Source organism: Schistocerca serialis, chromosome 4 (assembly GCF_023864345.2).
Source record: "Schistocerca serialis cubense isolate TAMUIC-IGC-003099 chromosome 4, iqSchSeri2.2, whole genome shotgun sequence".
In the NCBI taxonomy this organism is placed as follows: domain Eukaryota; kingdom Metazoa; phylum Arthropoda; class Insecta; order Orthoptera; family Acrididae; genus Schistocerca; species Schistocerca serialis.
The window spans coordinates 83,820,471-83,839,258 of record NC_064641.1 but is presented as its reverse complement, the minus strand read 5'-3'; positions in this window follow the sequence as shown (position 1 = coordinate 83,839,258).

The window sequence follows — 18,788 nt, the reverse complement described above, 5'->3', positions numbered from 1 at the left end:
AACTGGAGTCGTCGAATTGTTTCTTGGTGGGTTCTGTTCACGTTAATTGAATATCCGAGTGCACTGGTTGTTTCAGTTGTTTGTCACTGTACTTGGTCTGGGCGCCTGATATGTTCATGGTATTTAAGGGAGTGCTAGTTACGCACAACAAATAGACATGAAGCCGTGCTTAATTCGTAGCTAGAGATCATGTCAAATAGTACGTGAGGTTCAAGAACGGGCCGAAATAATTTTCCTATTTTCTGTTCTTATATTATTATTTTATTTATTTGTCCTAGAGAACTGCCTAATCAAATTTTAAGAACCGATACCGGGCAAGTGTTCATCTAGGTTAGACTTGGGTTCATTGGTACCGTGTATAATTAAAGGTTTATTCATAACCAGTTGGGCAGAAATGTTTGTCTATCTGATGCACCAAGATGTTGTCTGCCGCTGATGTGTTTATGTTTCAGATATTTTGCAGTGGTCGACGCGAGGAAACTCCGATCGGTGTATCGCGGTGGAAGAGGGAAGTTTAAGGACCTGGATCGGTGTCTATGGTTACGTTGTTAGTGTCCCGCAATTCCATCTTTTCGGTGGAGCGGTGTGGTTTTCTGGAAGCTTAATTGTAGTCCAAAGTTGAGTATAGCTCCATTTTAACTTCTCGTTCGTGAATCTATCTGCTAGCAACTTTCGGTCTGCTCGCGTCTATCACTAATTTTCAACGTAAAAAGTGTCATGGCTCCATGTTAAGAGTATTTAATATCCTGTTATTATATTCTGGCCATGAAATGTATGTGAACGTCGTAACTGTGAGTATACTAAAGAGAAGCTTAGCCGCGTGCATTAATCTGATAATACATTTATTTGTTACAATTGATTAAAAACCAGCCCATGGAGCAGTTTTAGAATTTGATATGGGAGCCGGTTCCTATGAAAGTCATGAAGCATTCAGTTATCTCAGTTAAATTTTATTAATGGGGTTTTATGAACATTGATTTAATTAGTGAAAATTGCTTGAGTAAATTTTGTAAGCTCTGGGTCTATCACATTTAAATGCATTAATGTTCCAGTCTGAGTACTGCTGCCGGTTCTGTAGGCCAGGTGCCTTTATTACAATCGTGTTCCTCTTGGTTTCATTAACAGCATGTGTTTGTAATAAAGAAGTGTTTGGCAACTACAAACTGGTTATGTGTTTAATTTCGATGTGTCGAAAGGAACGGCGCATCAGGACGTGAAAGAAAAAAGCGGAAACTAAATTAAATTACTGTGTATCATAATAAATGAAAAGCACCAGTTTGCTTTTGTTCTACAATATTATTTTTATTGATAACCGGTTTTCGGCTTACAAGGCCATCTTCAGGCATTTACTGAGTATTATCACCAAAGAAGTTAAATGTTAAATATGCCTTAACGAAAGACACCACTGTAAAATATATAGTTGCCAATGCACTAAAGAACGAAACCAAATTCGTGTCTAACATCCCACGGTCTATTGACTTTCACACCCTCAAGTCCTTAAAACAGAAATTACAACACCAAGGTATCGTTGCCACAAAATCTGATAAAGGCAACAGTATTGTGCTTTTGAACAAATGTGATTATGTGGATAAAGTTAATGATTTTCTGAATACCACAGGCTTCCATGTCCTTCCTAAAGACCCTACTAAATTGTTCAAAGAGGATGTTAAATATGCAATCATTTCATGCAAAAGCATATTCTCTGAATTTGAAGTAAAACTGTTAACTAATATGAACCCATTGCCTCCTAGAATGTACAGCCTTCCTAAACTGCATAAACAAGATATTCCTATTCGTCCAGTTGTATCATCATTCACTGCTCCATCTTACAAACTAGCCAGTAAACTTGATGTCCTAATTAAGAGCAAGACTAAATTTAAACCAAAGCATGGTATTTCAAACTCTGTGGACCTAGTAAACAAGTTAAAAGGTATATCTGTCTCACACAGTGATAAATTAGTATCCTTTGATGTCAGCAGTTTGTTTTCGAACATACCAGTAGTAGAATGTATTGACATGCACAAGTCTGATGCACAAGTCTAATGTCAATCCTGTGGAACTGAATGACTTGAGACTGGCCACACAGACCTGCCTTGCACAAAACTATTTCCAGTTCCAAGGCACTCTTTATAAACAATTAGATGGCTTAGCTATGGGTTCCCCTCTTAGTCCACTGTTGGCTGAAATATTTATGGACCATTTTGAACAAAATTTTCTAAAAACAGAACCTTTGAGTGCAAACATCAAATACTGGTTTAGATTTGTAGATGATGTCCTGTGTATGTGGACTGGTACTACAAGACAACTCAACACATTCTTGAAAAACCTAAACGGTCAACATAAAAATATCTAGTTCACTATGGAAATTGGCAACAAATCCATAAACTTCTTAGATCTCACCATTGACATCAGTACACACACACATTGTTTCAAAATTTACAGAAAAACAACAACTACAGACACAGTAATACCTTCTTGCTCACAACACCCCATAGCTCACAAACATAGTACTAATTTTATCTTATTTCAATAGTTTTGTTTATCAATAGAAACTGTTGTGTAGGCATGCTATTCTTATTTTGTGCTAAAGGTTTTCCTGTCAACTCCATTGTTATTTATGTACTGTTCAGTTTTTACTATTTCGTTGCAAAGATGTTACTCACTGTATGTTTCTACTTCACTCTAGATGTGATACTTCTCTTCCAATGTTGTCTGCTAACATTTAACTTCTTTGGTGATAATACTCAGTAAATGCCTGAAGATGGCCTTGTAAGCCGAAAACCGGTTAGCAATAAAAATAATATTGTAGAACAAAAGCAAACTGGTGCTTTTCATTTATTATAACAATGTTGTTCTACCAAGAACCGACGGAAGATTCTGTTAATACTGTGTATCAGATAGCTGCTGTTCCTGCCACTGCTGTTAGCGCGTCCACTCGGCTCGGCGTCCAGTACCCACTGTAACCGTAACTGACGATGTCGTTCAATCAACATGTGAACACGCGGAGGTGGTCTTCTGCGCAGCTCCATGGTCAACAATGTGTGATGGAACACTTGTGCGTGCACCAACACTGTGCTCTTTCGGCAGAGACGTCACGGATCACCGGCTGTCTTATTTTACGGAGCAGACAAGCCTCCGAACTCCATGTTGCGTGAAGAGTCGTGGTCGTCCAACCATTTAGCGCGTAGTGGTAATTTCACTGACGTTCTACCTCTTTCCGTAGACGCTCACGACGGTAGCACGTGAACATTCGACCAGCTTCGCCGTTTTCGAGATATTCGTTTTCTGTGGTAAGTTTCTATGGGACCAAACTGCGGAGATCATCGGTTCCTAGTCTTACTCACTAGTTAATCTAATTTAAACCAATTTACGCTAAGAACTACACACCCACCCACGCCCCAGGGAGGACTCGAAACTCCGACGGGGAGGGGGGGGGGGGGGTGCGAACTGTGGCAAGGCGCCCAAGACCGCGCGGCTATCTCGCGCGGCTGAGATACTCGTCGCAGGCTCTGCGTAATAATAATCTTCTCTTTGTCAAAGTCACTTATCTCAACGGATTTCTCAATTTTCAGCCAATACCTTCGCTAGGGTGATCCCCAGTCCGTGTCTGCTTCGCTTACATGCTTTTGTTACCGCGTCACGTGCCCGAAACTCCACCAGACGACATCGAACATCGCGGTGGCCAGTGGTTATAAAGTTTTGGCCCTCGGTGTACATACCGGTACCGAACTCCACTGACAAAATTTCGCACCTTGTACAGGGATATTTTCTATTTTGGTATGAGGGACACGTGGTTTCCGGTGACACGTTAGGGAGATTCACGTTACGTCTGATTTCTTACTCCAATTTATCTTGGTATCCGTACCGCCCTCTAAATTCCTCTACAACACTACGAACGACCGCATCCACTGCACGTCTTGTCTGAAAACAAATTAGTTTCACGAACTCACCGTACTAGCTGTTGACGACAATAGAGCCCCATTTAATGCTCGCTCTGCGCTCGATTCTAGATAGGGTTTGTTTTATTGACAGTGTCGGTTGAACATCAACAGTGATAAAAAAAGGTTCAAATGTGTGTGAAATCTTATGTGACTTAACAGCTAAGGCCATCAGTCCCTAAGCTTACACACTACTTAACCTAAATTATCCTAAGGACAAGCACACACACCCATGCCCGAGGGAGGACTCGAACCTCCGCCGGGTCAGCCGTAACAGTGATACGTGGCAACATCCACAGAATTTACTCATGAAGATTTTTATCTTGTGTACGGGTTCACAGAGTGGAATGGAAGAGCGAGACACGAATGCTAAACTGAGATGTTGCAGCAGTGGTGACAAACACGTCACAGCAAATTTGTGTATTTATGTAGGCACGTTCCTCTGACTTTTCCACATTTGAGAAACTATTTTCAGAAAAACAAATTTAATTGTAGTGAGAACCCGAATATACCATATTTATATTATTACTCTGTTGTGTACCACCGGAGACCACGCACCCCTCATATTTAAGTACTGACATCTAGTACTTCGTAGATGCCCTCCGATCTTGTACTGCTGTTCCATTTGCAGTTCAGTAGCTTCGCTTACTGCTTATCCAGAGCTACTGCTGGCTGATGTGGGCCAGGGTTTGGTGTTACCAATAATAGCGTACCATGTAATTGTAAACGTGAGAGTCGTGGGTAATTTAAGCTGTTGATTCATTGTCCTGGCAGTTTGGAAATCGCTGCAGAACATCTCCCTCTGTCAGTTCAGTGACCAAAAGCTACAACAATGTGCCACTGGTGTATGTTCGCGTCCTACTATAGCGGTCGTTGGTAAAAACCCAAATACCACTTGGCCCTAGAACAGTGTCATTCCAAGCAATTCATGAGCGCAACACCTCCGCACTCACTCGTCACTACATCAGCCATTGACTGCCGACGCTACTCTGCTGTCTACCTCGCCAAATTCTCGACACATTACTATCCCACTGGTTATTCCACTACTGAGTTCCTTACGCGAGTAACAAGAAAGCAGCTACGCTCCGGTCAGTCTTAACACTAGTTTGGCATAGTTGTCAGGTGTATACAGGTGTTCCGAACACTTTGGGAGGTAACACACAAACTCCAACTGAAAGCCAAGTTCGACGGGAGCACAAAAATAATCGACCAATCCTGAAGTAAGATAAATTTAGAGAAAAAGCAGTATTAGTGCAGTAATGCGAAGGGTGTTCAATAAATAATGCAACACATTTCTCTCGGTTGAAGAAATTTCGATTTATTAAAAACTAAAAACCCGCGTCGATTGCGAAAAAAGCACCTAGTGTTAACCCAGGTTTCGGTGTAGATAACTACACCTTCTTCAGAACAACAATAAAACCCACAGGTGCCTAAGAAGACCTTTGTCAACGATTAAAAGAACACCATAGCTATACATTTATAAACGAAAAAGAAAAAGAAACACAAACAGTACATATGTACAAAGTCAAGACCATTACTTATCTTAATAGTGTATGCTCCACCTCACACCGGCCTATATTCGATGGACCATGACCCGCCATGAACTGCAGCTACAAATGGTCGCTCACTTACAAGCCAGACCCGCTACCTATGCACTTGCGCAAGACAAGGGAAGCTACTTGAACGCGCACGCGCATACGAATACGAGAAAGTTTATACATGGGTCGAGGCTAAATAGCCCATATATTCCCAACCGTGGATGAACGTACATCAAAAACTGGAATGGATAGAATAAGTGACGAGCTAAATAGGAGATGAAACCTAAAAATAACCGCACACGGTTGCTTATGCTAGGAAAGAAACATATATGAAGCTACCTATGACAACAGGAGGAACTCTTAAAACTATACTTAAGGCCAGTAGTTAGCCTGGGGGAGAGGGGGCTGAGGCGACGTAATCTAAAGACATCGTGCTAATTAGGACACAGGGATAAAACGTGAGGTGTTCAAAGGGCTAAAATCACCTTCATCGTAAAAGGAAAATGAGGGTACAAAGAAAGAAGATGAACGGCTTGACCAACTGCGATCGCCAATCAGCGCACGCATGTGAAAATCCCCAGATCATCAGATTTACAAGTATGAAGAACAAATTAAAGGTGCGAAACCTTCAAAAAATTTTCTGTTTCTTATTAGGAGTTGGACGTTAAGGATACTGTCTTTAGCATGTTGCAGATGCTTAAAGATGTGCATTTCTTCCAGAACATCCAGTTTTAAGCCCTTAACCTCGGCATGAAGTAACTCGATATTAACTGGAGGGCTCGGCGCATGAGCCGTTTGCACAAAGTGTTCCGCATAAATAGAGCCCTTAGTACCGTCACCGCTTCTAGTAGGAATATGCTCTTTATACCTGAGACCCAGAGCTCGTCCCGTTTGCCCGATGTAAAATTTTGGACAATCCCTGTAGTGTTGACAGATTGCCAACACTACACACATCATTTAAGGGAGGCGGCCATTAAGCAAGCAGGCGGACTTGATGGTCTGAAACAGGATACTTATGAATGCTATAAAGAAAAGTACGTAGCTGCTGGAATACTTAACTTTAATCCACCATTTGTATACAGCGTTCTTGATGAGACACTTCATACGATAACTATCAAACTATCAATTGCTATGTAAGGCTAATGGCGCCTTGCTAGGTCGTAGCCATGGACTTAGCTGAAGGCTATTCTAACCATCTGCTCGGCTAATGAGCGATGCTTCGTCAGTGTAGTCGCTAGCATTGTCGTCCGTACAACTGGGGCGAGTGCTATCCCGTATCTCGAGACCAGCCTTGTGGTGGCGCTCGGTCTGCGATCTCACAGTGGCGACACGCGGGTCCAACATGTATTAATGGACCGCGGCCGATTTAAAACTACCACCCAGCATGTGTGGTGTCTGGCGGTGACACCACATTCCTCCCCCGCAAATCGGCGAACGGTCGTGTTATAAGGCTTCCGCCCGCCGTGGGGAGGACCCCATGTCGACGTATGCGATGTGGTGGGGAGCCTAACAACAGGCGAGGCTGTGCCACCCGCACCCGGCCATTCGGTCCGAGGGGAGCGAGGAAACGCCTGAAAACCTAGTCCAGGGTGCACGTCAACATGCGGTGTATGGGCCCGTAAAGAGACAGGAGGGGCCGAAGGGCCGACCTCCATTGCGGCGGGGTATCCGACGCGCGATGACGTCATGTGGTCCGGAGCGGCAAGACTTCCAAGGCGGAGGACAGCTGGTCACGGGAAGCGATCGGCGGCGCGTGACCCAGGGAGGCGCTTGGTGGCTGCAGCGAAGCGTCCACTGCGGGCGGCGCCGGCTGGAGGACAGGCGGCGGCGGCGGAGGCGGCGGCGGCGGCGGCGGCGCGTCGCCATGGGGCAAAATGGAAGGCATCGTCGGTAACACCTGGGGATGAGGCGAGCCAGTAGATGGGTCCCCAGGGCGCTGACCGGACGGCACCGTCGCTGAAAGCAGACGGGGAGCGGCAGAACCCGTGCGACGACAGAGGCGCAGCTGATTGAGATGCCGACGCACCTCACCAGAGGCTCCCAAAACCAAATACATCGCGCGGCCGAGGCAGCGAAGAATGCGCCCTGCGAGCCAACGCCCTGAACCGCGAAAGTTGCGATAGAATACAACGTCGCCTGGAGCAAAAGCAGGAGTCTGCCGCTGCACAGGAACCTGATGCGGCGGATGCAGCAAAGACATCAAGGTTCGATGAGAACGACCGTGGAGCAACTCAGCCGGCGAGCGACCATATCGGGGCTGAGAGCGATACGAAGACAAAAGAGCAACAACGCGTCCTCCCGAGAATGCGCTTCGTTCACGTCAACATCTGTGACTTGAAAGTCCGGACCAATCGTTCAGCGGCACCGTTTGACTGAGGCGAAAACGGCGCGGATGTCAGATGTTGAATACCATTGGCCTGGCAGCATGACTGAAATTCTGCGGACATGAATTGTGGGCCAGTGTCGGAAACAATAGTCTGCGGAAGACCTTCAATGCAAAAGATAGCAGACAACGCTTGGATTGTGGCAGTTGACGTCGTGGAAGACATCCGGACAACAAAAGGAAAATTACTGAAGGCATCTACCAGAACCAACCATCGAGCATTCCAGAATGGACCAGCAAAATCGATGTGCAAGCGTTGCCAAGGGGAAGTGGCTTTTGGCCATGCAAAGACTTTCCGCAGTGGTGCGGATTGTTGTTCGGCACACGCCATGCAAGAAGAACACATATTCGCAATCGCAGCATCGATTCCGAACCAAGGACAGTGCTGACGAGCAAGTTGTTTCGTTCGCACTATACCCCAATGTCCTTGGTGAAGAAGCCGTAAAACAGAGGACTGTAACGAACGTGGGACCACGACTCTGGACTGATCATTATCAGAACGCAACAACAAAACACCACGTCGAACAAAAAGTCTCTTCTTGTGAGCAAAAAATCGGCGAACCAACGGATCCTCGATCCGAGACTTTGACAAAGGCCATTGCGTAGCAATAAAACGCAAAACGGTAGCAAGGACAGGGTCAGCAGCTGTGGCTGTAGCTACACGACGAAAATCGATCGGAAACGATTCGACCACGTCATCAGTTTCCGCATCAATGAACATGCAAGCAAGTTCGGAAGAATCGAATGCTCTATCCTCAGCAACAGGCAAACGGGACAACGCATCGGCGTTTCCGTGCTTAGCAGTGGACCGATACAAGATATCGTAGCGGTACTGCGAGAGGAAAATAGACCAGCGAATGAATTTCTGTATGACCTAAGATGTTGAGTCCCATAGTGCTCAGAGCCATTTGAATGAATTTCTGCGCTGTACGCGGAGGTACAGGCTTGTTCGGATGAAAAAGCGATGTCAAAGGTTTGTGGTCTGTGATGATGGTAAAGTGACGACCATACAAGAAATCATGAAACTTAATAACACCAAATACGAGAGCCAAAGCTTCTTTCTTTATCTGTGAATAATTTCTTTGCGCAGACGAGAGCAATTTGGACGCATAGGCAATAGGGCGATCATGCGATCCATCTTTGTGCGCAAGCACAGCACCGATCCCGAAATCCGATGCATCTACCATCAACAAAAGGGGTTTCTGGGGATCGAATGGCGTAAGGCAAGTATTTGAAAGCAACGCCGATTTCAACTGGCGAAAGGCGCGTTCGCATTCCGTCGTCCAGACGAACGGAACACCCTTACGGCGTAAGCTATGAAGCGGAGCTGAAATGGAAGAGGCATTGCGCAGAAAGCGATGATAATAGTTAATTTTACCCAACACACTCTGTAGCTGCTTCACATTCTGTGGCGAAGGCAAGTCTTGTATGGCACGGAGGTGCTCTGGACTCGGATGTATGCCTTGGGCATTGATTACATGTCCCAGGTATTGTAAGTCACGAGCAAAAAACACACATTTGTCCTTCCGCAAGCGAAGAACATTTTGTCGCAATACCTGAAATAATGTTCGTAGGTGTGCTAAATGCTCGTCGGCTGTCTTTCCGGAGATCACAATATCGTCCAGATAGTTCGCAGCAGTAGGGACCGACGCACAAACAGTTTGTAAGTATTGCTGAAACAATGCAGGGGCGGATGCACACCCGAATGGCAGTCTTTTGAATCGGTACAAACCAAGATGCGTGTTAACCACCAAGACGCGCTGGGATTCGGCGTCCACTGGGATTTGCAAGTACGCATCTGCTAGGTCCAACTTCGAAAAGTATTTACCCGGGCACAGTTTATCAAAAAGATCTTCCGGGCGGGGTAATGGAAAAGTTGCAATCACGAGTTGTGGATTCACTGTTGCCTTGAAGTCCACACAGAGTCTCAGTTTTCTGGAAGGTTTTGGCAAAATTACTAAGGGTGAGGCCCAGAGAGAAGCTTGCACACGTTCAATTACACCTTGTGATTCTAAATCGTGTAATGTTCTTGCGACCTCATCACGCAATGCGTGGGGAACATTGCGCGCTCGGAAAAATTTCGGTTGCGTGTTTACTTTCAGTTCCAAATGTGCTTCATAATTCTTAGTGCAATCAAGGCCCGGTGCAAAAATGTCTGCAAATTCTTCACACAGACGAGAAACACTGTCTGAAGGCACAGTCTGATTCACTGATAGGACCTGATTGATGATAGACATGTTAAACAATTGAAATAAATTTAAACCAAACAAGTTCACTGCAGTAGAAGAACGAAGAACGTAAAATGATACAAGTTTTGTTTGTCCCTTGTATGTTGCAAGAAGAGTGCACTGTCCTAACACAGGGATATTCTGACCTGAATAACTATTTAACTGAACATTTGCGGCACGCAACGGAGGTTTGCCCAGTTGTTTGTACGTGTCGTGATTGAGCAATGAAACTGCAGCTCCGGTATCGAGCTGGAAAGGTATGACCTTGCCATTAAAGTCCAAATCTACAAAAAGTTTATTGTCCTGCTGACGACAAGAGCGACTGTCTCGTGCAATTTGAACTGATACAGGGACAGCATCACTTGCTAATTGACGTGATTTCCGGCGACGTCGACGCACACTTTTTGTGGGACAAACACAGTCACTGTTAGAGAAAGTGGCACTGGACGAAGTGGAATTAACTACATGAATGTCCATGGGCGAAGGTTCACGAGCCAAAGTATTCGTGGTTCGATTCCGGCGCGAAGCAAAGGGCCTGGAATGGTTGTGATTGTCTGATCTGAGCCTTTTCTGGCAAACACTTTGAACATGTCCTTTCTTATTACAGAAAAAGCAAATAGCTTGGCGTGACGGGCAATTTTCACGCGAATGTCTAGTAGCACACTGCGGGCATGATTTCACTGCATTTGTATGCTGTCGCAGCACACCTGGTTTAGAGCATGGCGGCAGCTGCGTGGACGTGTGCGAGGGCAGTTCACCGGGCCGTGCAGCACGCCCGGCGGGCCCACTTGTTGAAGGGAGGGATTAACTAGTTTCAAAATCTGTTCCCGTATGCGAACATCAGAAACGTTCTGTGCAATTGCATCACGTAGCATAGTATCTGAATAAGGGAGTCCACATTCACACTCAAAAGCACAATCCCGTGTAAGGCCTTGCAAAGTTGCAACCCACTCCCTATTAGTCTGACCGGCCGTACGTTTTGTACGAAAGAAAGTATACCTTTTTGCAACGACATTGACTGTTTCTTTGAAATAGGCGTCCAATGCCGACAAAATTTCTTCGTAGGACAGAGTTGCTACGTCGCGTCGGGGAAATAATTTCACTATCACACGGTACGTTTGCACCCCTACACACGACAATAAATGAGGCTGCCGCTCGTTACCCTGAATTCTGTAGGCGGCGAGATGAAATCCAAACTGGCGTGGCCACTCGGTCCATGTCTCCTGCGCAGCGTCAAAGTTGCGAAACGGCGGTGCAACTGCATGTTGTGGCTGCGGTAGCAGTGAAGCGGCGGCTGCCGCATCGGCTTGAAGGGCACGTTGACCCTGGACGACAGATTGCCAACACTACGCACATCATTTAAGGGAGGCGGCCATTAAGCAAGCAGGCGGACTTGATGGTCTGAAACAGGATACTTATGAATGCTATAAAGAAAAGTACGTAGCTGCTGGAATACTTAACTTTAATCCACCATTTGTATACAGCGTTCTTGATGAGACATTTCATACGATAACTATCAAACTATCAATTGCTATGTAAGGCTAATGGCGCCTTGCTAGGTCATAGCCATGGACTTAGCTGAAGGCTATTCTAACCATCTGCTCGGCTAATGAGCGATGCTTCGTCAGTGTAGTCGCTAGCAATGTCGTCCGTACAACTGGGGCGAGTGCTATCCCGTATCTCGAGACGTGCCTTGTGGTGGCGCTCGGTCTGCGATCCCACAGTGGCGACACGCGGGTCCGACATGTACTAATGGACCGCGGCTGATTTAAAATACCACCTAGCAAGTGTGGTGTCTGGCGGTGACACCACATTCCTCCCCCGCAAATCGGCGAACGGTCGTGTTATAAGGCTTCCGCCCGCCTTGGGGAGGACCCCATGTTGACGTATGCGATGAGGTGGGGAGCCTAACAACAGGCGAGGCTGTGCCACCCGCACCCGGCCATTCGGTCCGAGGGGAGCTAGGAAACGCCTGGAAACCTAGTCCAGGGTGCACGTCAACATGCGGTGTATGGGCCCGTAAAGAGACAGGAGGGGCCGAAGGGCCGACCTCCATTGCGGCGGGGTATCCGACGCGCGATGACGTCATGTGGTCCGGAGCGGCAAGAGTTCCAAGGCGGAGGACAGCTGGTCACGGGAAGCGATCGGCGGCGCGTGACCCAGGGAGGCGCTTGGTGGCTGCAGCGAAGCGTCCACTGCGGGCGGCGCCGGCTGGAGGACAGGCGGCGGCGGCGGAGGCGGCGGCGGCGGCGGCGGCGGCGCGTCGCCATGGGGCAAAATGGAAGGCATCGTCGGTAACACCTGGGGATGAGGCGAGCCAGTAGATGGGTCCCCAGGGCGCTGACCGGACGGCACCGTCGCTGAAAGCAGACGGGGAGCGGCAGAACCCGTGCGACGACAGAGGCATAGCTGATTGAGATGCCGACACACTTCACCAGAGGCCCCCAAAACCAAATACATCGCGCGGCCGAGGCAGCGAAGAATGCGCCCCTCCCCTCTCCCATCAGTTGTGGTACTCAAAGGTGTGTGTCCCTTGGGTTCCTCACCGCCTAACAGAAGACCATAAAGAGCAACGAAGCAGCATCTGTGCAGGATTGCTTGTACGCTACGAGACTGACCGTGTCAATTTTTTGTCGAACATGGTCACAGGGGATGAAGCATGGCATCAACATTTCGAACCGGGAACGAAACGGCAATCCGTCGAGTGGCGCCTCACAACCTCTTCTCCGAAGAAAAACTTCAAAGCCTCATCTCAGCCGATATAGTCATTCCGACGTTCTTCTGAAACTATGAAGGGGTTATTCTGTTTGGTATCCTCCCTCACGATGCAACGGTCAACTCTGAAGTGCATTGTGCTACCTTCAGGAAATCGAAGAAGCGATTTCAGCGTGTTCGTCGCCACAAAAATGCGAACGAACTTCTCCTTCCTTTACAACGCTAAGCCTCACAGAAGTCTGAGCTCCAGAGAGCAGCTCAAAAAACTTCAATGGATCGTTGTTCTCCATCCAGCCTACAGCCCGGATACCGCACCTTCTGACTTCCATCTGTTTGGCACAATGAAGGATACACTGTGCGGGAAGCAATACGTGGATAATGGCGAAGTTACTGATGACTTCAACGTCAACCAGTAGAGTGATTCCATGCGGCTATATATCCCTCACAGTAAGGTGGCTTAAGCCTGTCGCATTGAATGGAGAATGTGTTGAAAAATAGGGTTCTGAAGCCAAAAGAGTAGGGAATAATATGGTGGGACAATAATTTACACAGCATGTCACAGTTCGGATTCCGGAAGGGTTACTCGACTGAGAATGCTATCTACACATTTACCCATCAAATAGTACAAGCCCTAAATACCAAATTATCGTCAGCTGGCATATTTTGTGATCTGTGTGGATCATGTCACACTCTTAGTAAAACTCAGGATTTATGGAATTGAAGCCTATGCACACAGCTGGTTTCAATCATACGAGGTGCATTCAAGTCCTAAGGCCTCCGATTTTTTTCTAATTAACTTCTCACCCGAAATAGATGAAACTGGCGTTACTTCTCGACGTAATCGCCCTGCAGACGTACACGTTTTTCACAACGCTGACGCCGTGATTCCATGGCAGCGGCGAAGGATTCTTTAGGAGTCTGTTTCGACCACTGGAAAATCGCTGAGGCAATAGCAGCACGGCTGGTGAATGTGCGGCCACAGAGAGTGTCTTTCATTGTTGGAAAAAGCCAAAAGTCACTAGGAGCCAGGTCAGGTGAGTAGGGAGCATGAGGAATCACTTCAAAGTTGTTATCACGAAGAAACTGTTGCGGAATGTTAGCTCGATGTGCGGGTGCATTGTTTTGGTGAAACCGCACACGCGCAGCCCTTCCCGGACGTTTTTGTTGCAGTGCAGGAAGGAATTTGTTGTTCAAAACATTTTCGTAGGATACACCTGTTACCGTAGTGTCCTTTGGAACGCAATGGGTAAGGATTACGCCCTCGCTGTCCCAGAACATGGACACCATCATTTTTTCAGCACTGGCGGTTACCCGAAATTTTTTTGTTGGCGGTGAATCTGTGTGCTTCCACTGAGCTGACTGGTGCTTTGTTTCTGGGTTGAAAAATGGCATCCACGTCTCATCCATTATCACAACCGACGAAAAGAAAGTCCCATTCATACTGTCGTTGCACGTCAACATTGCTTGGCAACGTGCCACACGGGCAGCCATGTGGTCGTCCGTCAGCATTCGTGGCACCCACCTGGATGACACTTTTCGCATTTTCAGGTCGTCATGCAGGATTGTGTGCACAGAACCCACAGAAATGCCAACTCTGGAGGCGATCTGTTCAACAGTCATTCGGCGATCCCCCAAAACAATTCTCTCCACTTTCTCGATCATGTCATCAATCCGGCTTGTGCGACCCCGAGTTTGTTTCGGTTTGTTGTCACACGATGTTCTGCCTTCATTGAACTGTCGCACCCACGAACGCACTTTCGACACATCCATAACTCCATCACCATATGTTTCCTTCAACTGTCGATGAATTTCAATTGGTTTCACACCACGCAAATTCAGAAAACGAATGATTGCACGCTGTTCAAGTAAGGAAAACGTCGCCATTTTAAGTATTTAAAACAGTTCTCATTCTCGCCTCTGGCGGTAAAATTCCATCTGCCGTACGGTGCTGCCATCTCTGGGACATATTGACAATGAACGCGGCCTCATTTTAAAACAATGTGCATGTTTCTATCTCTTTCCAGTTTGGAGAAAAAAAATCGGAGGCCTTAGAACTTAAATGCACCTCGTACTTAATGAAAAGAAAGCAAAAAGTTGTGTTGAATAGCACAAATAATATTGCGAGGGTGGTAAATTCAAGTGAATGGGGAGTTATCACAAGAGGAGTCCCACAGGGTTCAATTTTACGTCCTCTGCTGTTCCTTATTCATGTCAATGACTTCCCACTTAACGTTCAACAAGCGGAACTAGTACCTTTTGCAGATGACACGAGTGTTGTAATAAATCTCATTCCAGAAAAAGCTGCTGAAGATATTGTTAAGGATGTCTTTCAAAGTATTATTAAGTGGTTCTCAGAAAATGGACTCTCCCTTAATTTTGAAGAAAACTCACTATATCCAGTTCTGTACACCGAATAGAGACATACCGACAATTGATGTAGCATAGGAACAGGGCTCAGTTAACAGGATAGATTTCTCCAAAGTTTTGGGTGTTCACATTGATGACAACGTGAACTGGAAGAAGCATATTACTGAGCTTCTCAAACAACTCAGTTCGGTTTCTTTTGCTCTTCGTATAATCTCTAGTCTTGTTAATAAACATGTCAGCCTCCTAACGTACTTTGCATATTTCCACTCAATAATGTCTTATGGAATAGTTTTCTGGGTTAACTCACCACTTAGACATAAAGTATTGATTGCACAAAAGAGAGCAGTTAGAATAATTAGTGCTGTTCACCCAAGGACGTCATGTAGGCACCTTTTCAAGGAGTTAGGTACTTTAAGGGGATTACGTACGTCCTATACCCCCAGTGTTAAATCTGCAATATTGATGACCCATTATCTCAGAACCTGTTATTTTACTCCTCAAATAGCAAAACTCATTTACTACTTTAAGCGTCTGATTTCCTAGTCTAATTCCCGCAGCATCATCCGATTTAATTCGACTACATTCCATTATTCTCGTTTTCCTTTTGTTTATGTTCATCTTTTATCCTACTTTAAAGATACTGTACACTCCGTTCAGCTGCTCTCCCAGGTCTTTTGCTGTCTCTGACAGAATTACAATGTCATCGGCGAACCTCAAAGTTCTTATTTCTTTTCCATGGATTTTAATTCCAACTCCGAATTTTTCTTCTGTTTGCTTTATTGCTTGACCAATATGCAGATTGAATAACATTGGGGAGAGGCTACAACCCTGTCTCACTCCCTTCCCAACCACTCCTTCCCTTACATGCCCCTTGACTCTTATAACTGCCATCTGGTTTCTGTACAAATTATAAATAGCCTTTCGCTCCCTGTATTTTATCTCCGCCACCTTCAGAATTTTAAAGAGAGTATTCCAGTCAAGATTGTCAAAAGTTTTCTCAAAGTCTACAAATGCTAGAAACGTAGGTTTGCCTTTCCTTATTCTATCTTTTAAGGTAAGTCGTAAGGTCAGTATTGCCAACATTTCTACGGAATCCAAACTGACCTTCCCTGAGGTCTGCTTCTACCAGTTTTTCCATTCGTCTGTAAGGAATTCGTGTTAGTATTTTGCAGCTGTGGTTTATTAAACTGATAGTTCGGTAATTTTCACATCTGTCAACACCTGCTTTCTTTGGGATAGGAATTATTATATTCTTCTTGAAGTCTGAAGGTAGTTGGCCTATCTCATACATCTTGCTCACCAGATAGTAGAGTTTTGTTAGGCCTGGCTCTCGCAATGCTGTCAGTAGTTCTAATGGAATGGTATCTACTCCCGGGGCCTTGTTTTGACTTAGGCCTTTCAGTGCTCTGTCAAACTCTTCACGCAGTATCATATCTCCTATTTCATCTTCATCTATATCCTCTTCCATTTCTATAATATTGTCCTCAAGAACATCGCTCTTGTATAGACCCTTCATATACTCCTTCCACCTTTCTACTTTCTCTTCTTTGCTTAGAACCGGGTTTCCATCTGAGCTCTTGATATTCATACAAGTGGTTTTCTTTTCTCCAAAGGTCTCTTTAATTTTCCTGTAGGCAGTATCTATCTTACCCCTAGTGATATGTGCCTCCACGTCCTTACATTTGTCTTCTAGCCATCCCCGCTTAGCCGTTTTGCACTTCCTGTCGATCTTTTTTTTGAGTCGTTTGTATTCCTTTTTGCCTGCTTCATTTACTGCATTTTTATATTTTCTCCTTTCATCAATTAAATTCAATATCTCTTCTGTTACTCAAGGATTTCTGTTAGCCCTCGTCTTTTTACCTACTTGATCCTCTGCTACCTTCGCTATTTCGTCTCTCAATGCTACCCATTTTTCTTCTACTGTATTTCTTTCCCCCATTCTTGTCAATCGTTCCCTAATGCTCTCTCTAAAGCTCTCTACAACCTCTGGTTCTTTCAGTTTTTCCAGGTCCCATCTCCTCATCTCCTCATATTCCCAACTTTTTGCAGTTTCTTTAGTTTTAATCTGCAATTCATAACGAACAAATTGTGGTCAGAGTCCACATCTGCTCCTGGAAATGTCTTACAATTTAAAACCTGGTTCCTGAATCTCTGTCTTACCATTACAAAATCTATCTGATACCTTCTAGAATCTCCAGGCTTCTTCCATGTGTACAACCTTCTTTCATGATTCTTGAACCAAGTGTTAGCTATGATTAAGATATGCTCTGTGCAAAATTCTACCAGGCGGCTTCAACACAATATTGCCCAACTCTCTCTTTGTTGTCGGGTCCGTCTCTCGTGACAGCTGCATGTCAGTTCCACAAACATCGTGGTTTCCGCATACTTCCGAGCAAACAGGGCAGCGCAAATTTTAAGGTGACTAAAGTTTTGTGAACGTACAGCCTTCTCTCAGTCAACAGCAGGCAGGACAGTTAAACCTGCTCTTTGATGCCCACGGGTTCCCGGGACGCCGGTCTGTCCCTTGGAACACCTGCTCCCTGCAGCCCTGCATTCCAGAGGCCCCTCTGGAAGGCGGTCGCGACCGCGGATGGAGACGTCGCGCGGCCGATAGCATCTGCACGGCCGGCCCGGACGCGGTGTCTATTACAGCGCGTTCATTAGCCGCGCCCAACCCCACGCCGGCAGTCGCACGACCACACGACCACGACCACGGCCACGGACAGCCACGACCAGCTGCGACCCCTGGGCGGCCGCCCCTCGTTAACCCTGCGCGCTTTATGGACTACACTTCCCCTAACAGCCCCGCGACGCGACGTCAGATACCGTCGACACACCGTCCGGAGCGGCCGTAAACGAAGGGAAAGCGTAATTGTGTAATTTACCTGCTGCTCGGAGTAGTAAAAATACAAGGTAAACGATTGTTCTACTAACCTGGCAGACATTGCCCAAGCACGTAACGACAGCTTACTCGTTGATTGATAAGCATCCTTGTTGTATCACGGTCTTATATTTGAGGACGCTGACAATCCCGACTGTAACACACGCCAAAGGTTTTACTGTTACCCAAATACTAGAGGTAGTAGTAGAATTTTGATTATTACTTTAATATTTAGAGGTTATAATTAAAACCTCTAAATATTAAAGTAATCCCTAACTAATGGTTTCTTTCTTTGCAGAAATTTGTCTGCAGCCCTATTATATATTATAACGGTAAGTTGTAATTAAAGTGCAGCTATTCACGGAGGTTTTAACAAACATGCTTCCTTCTGCATAAACCTCTCCCTTTCTCCTCGGTGGCTGCTCTGGTTTCAAAACTGGCTGAAAGACGCTAAGGTAGTTCTACTAATAGTCTACAGCTGTATTGTGGTCGACACCAGCGGTAGTTTTAAAAGACTTTAATTACACTCTTGGTGTAAAGTATTCAGTGATATGGCCAGTTTCGGGTATCTGAGCAGTTCTCTTAGGTTGTTCGCAGATGATGCTGTAATTTACCGTCTAGTAAGGTCATCCGAAGACCAGTATCAGTTGCAAAGTGATTTAGAAAAGATTGCTGTATGGTGTGGCAGGTGGCAGTTGACGCTAAATAACGAAAAGTGTGAGGTGATCCACATGAGTT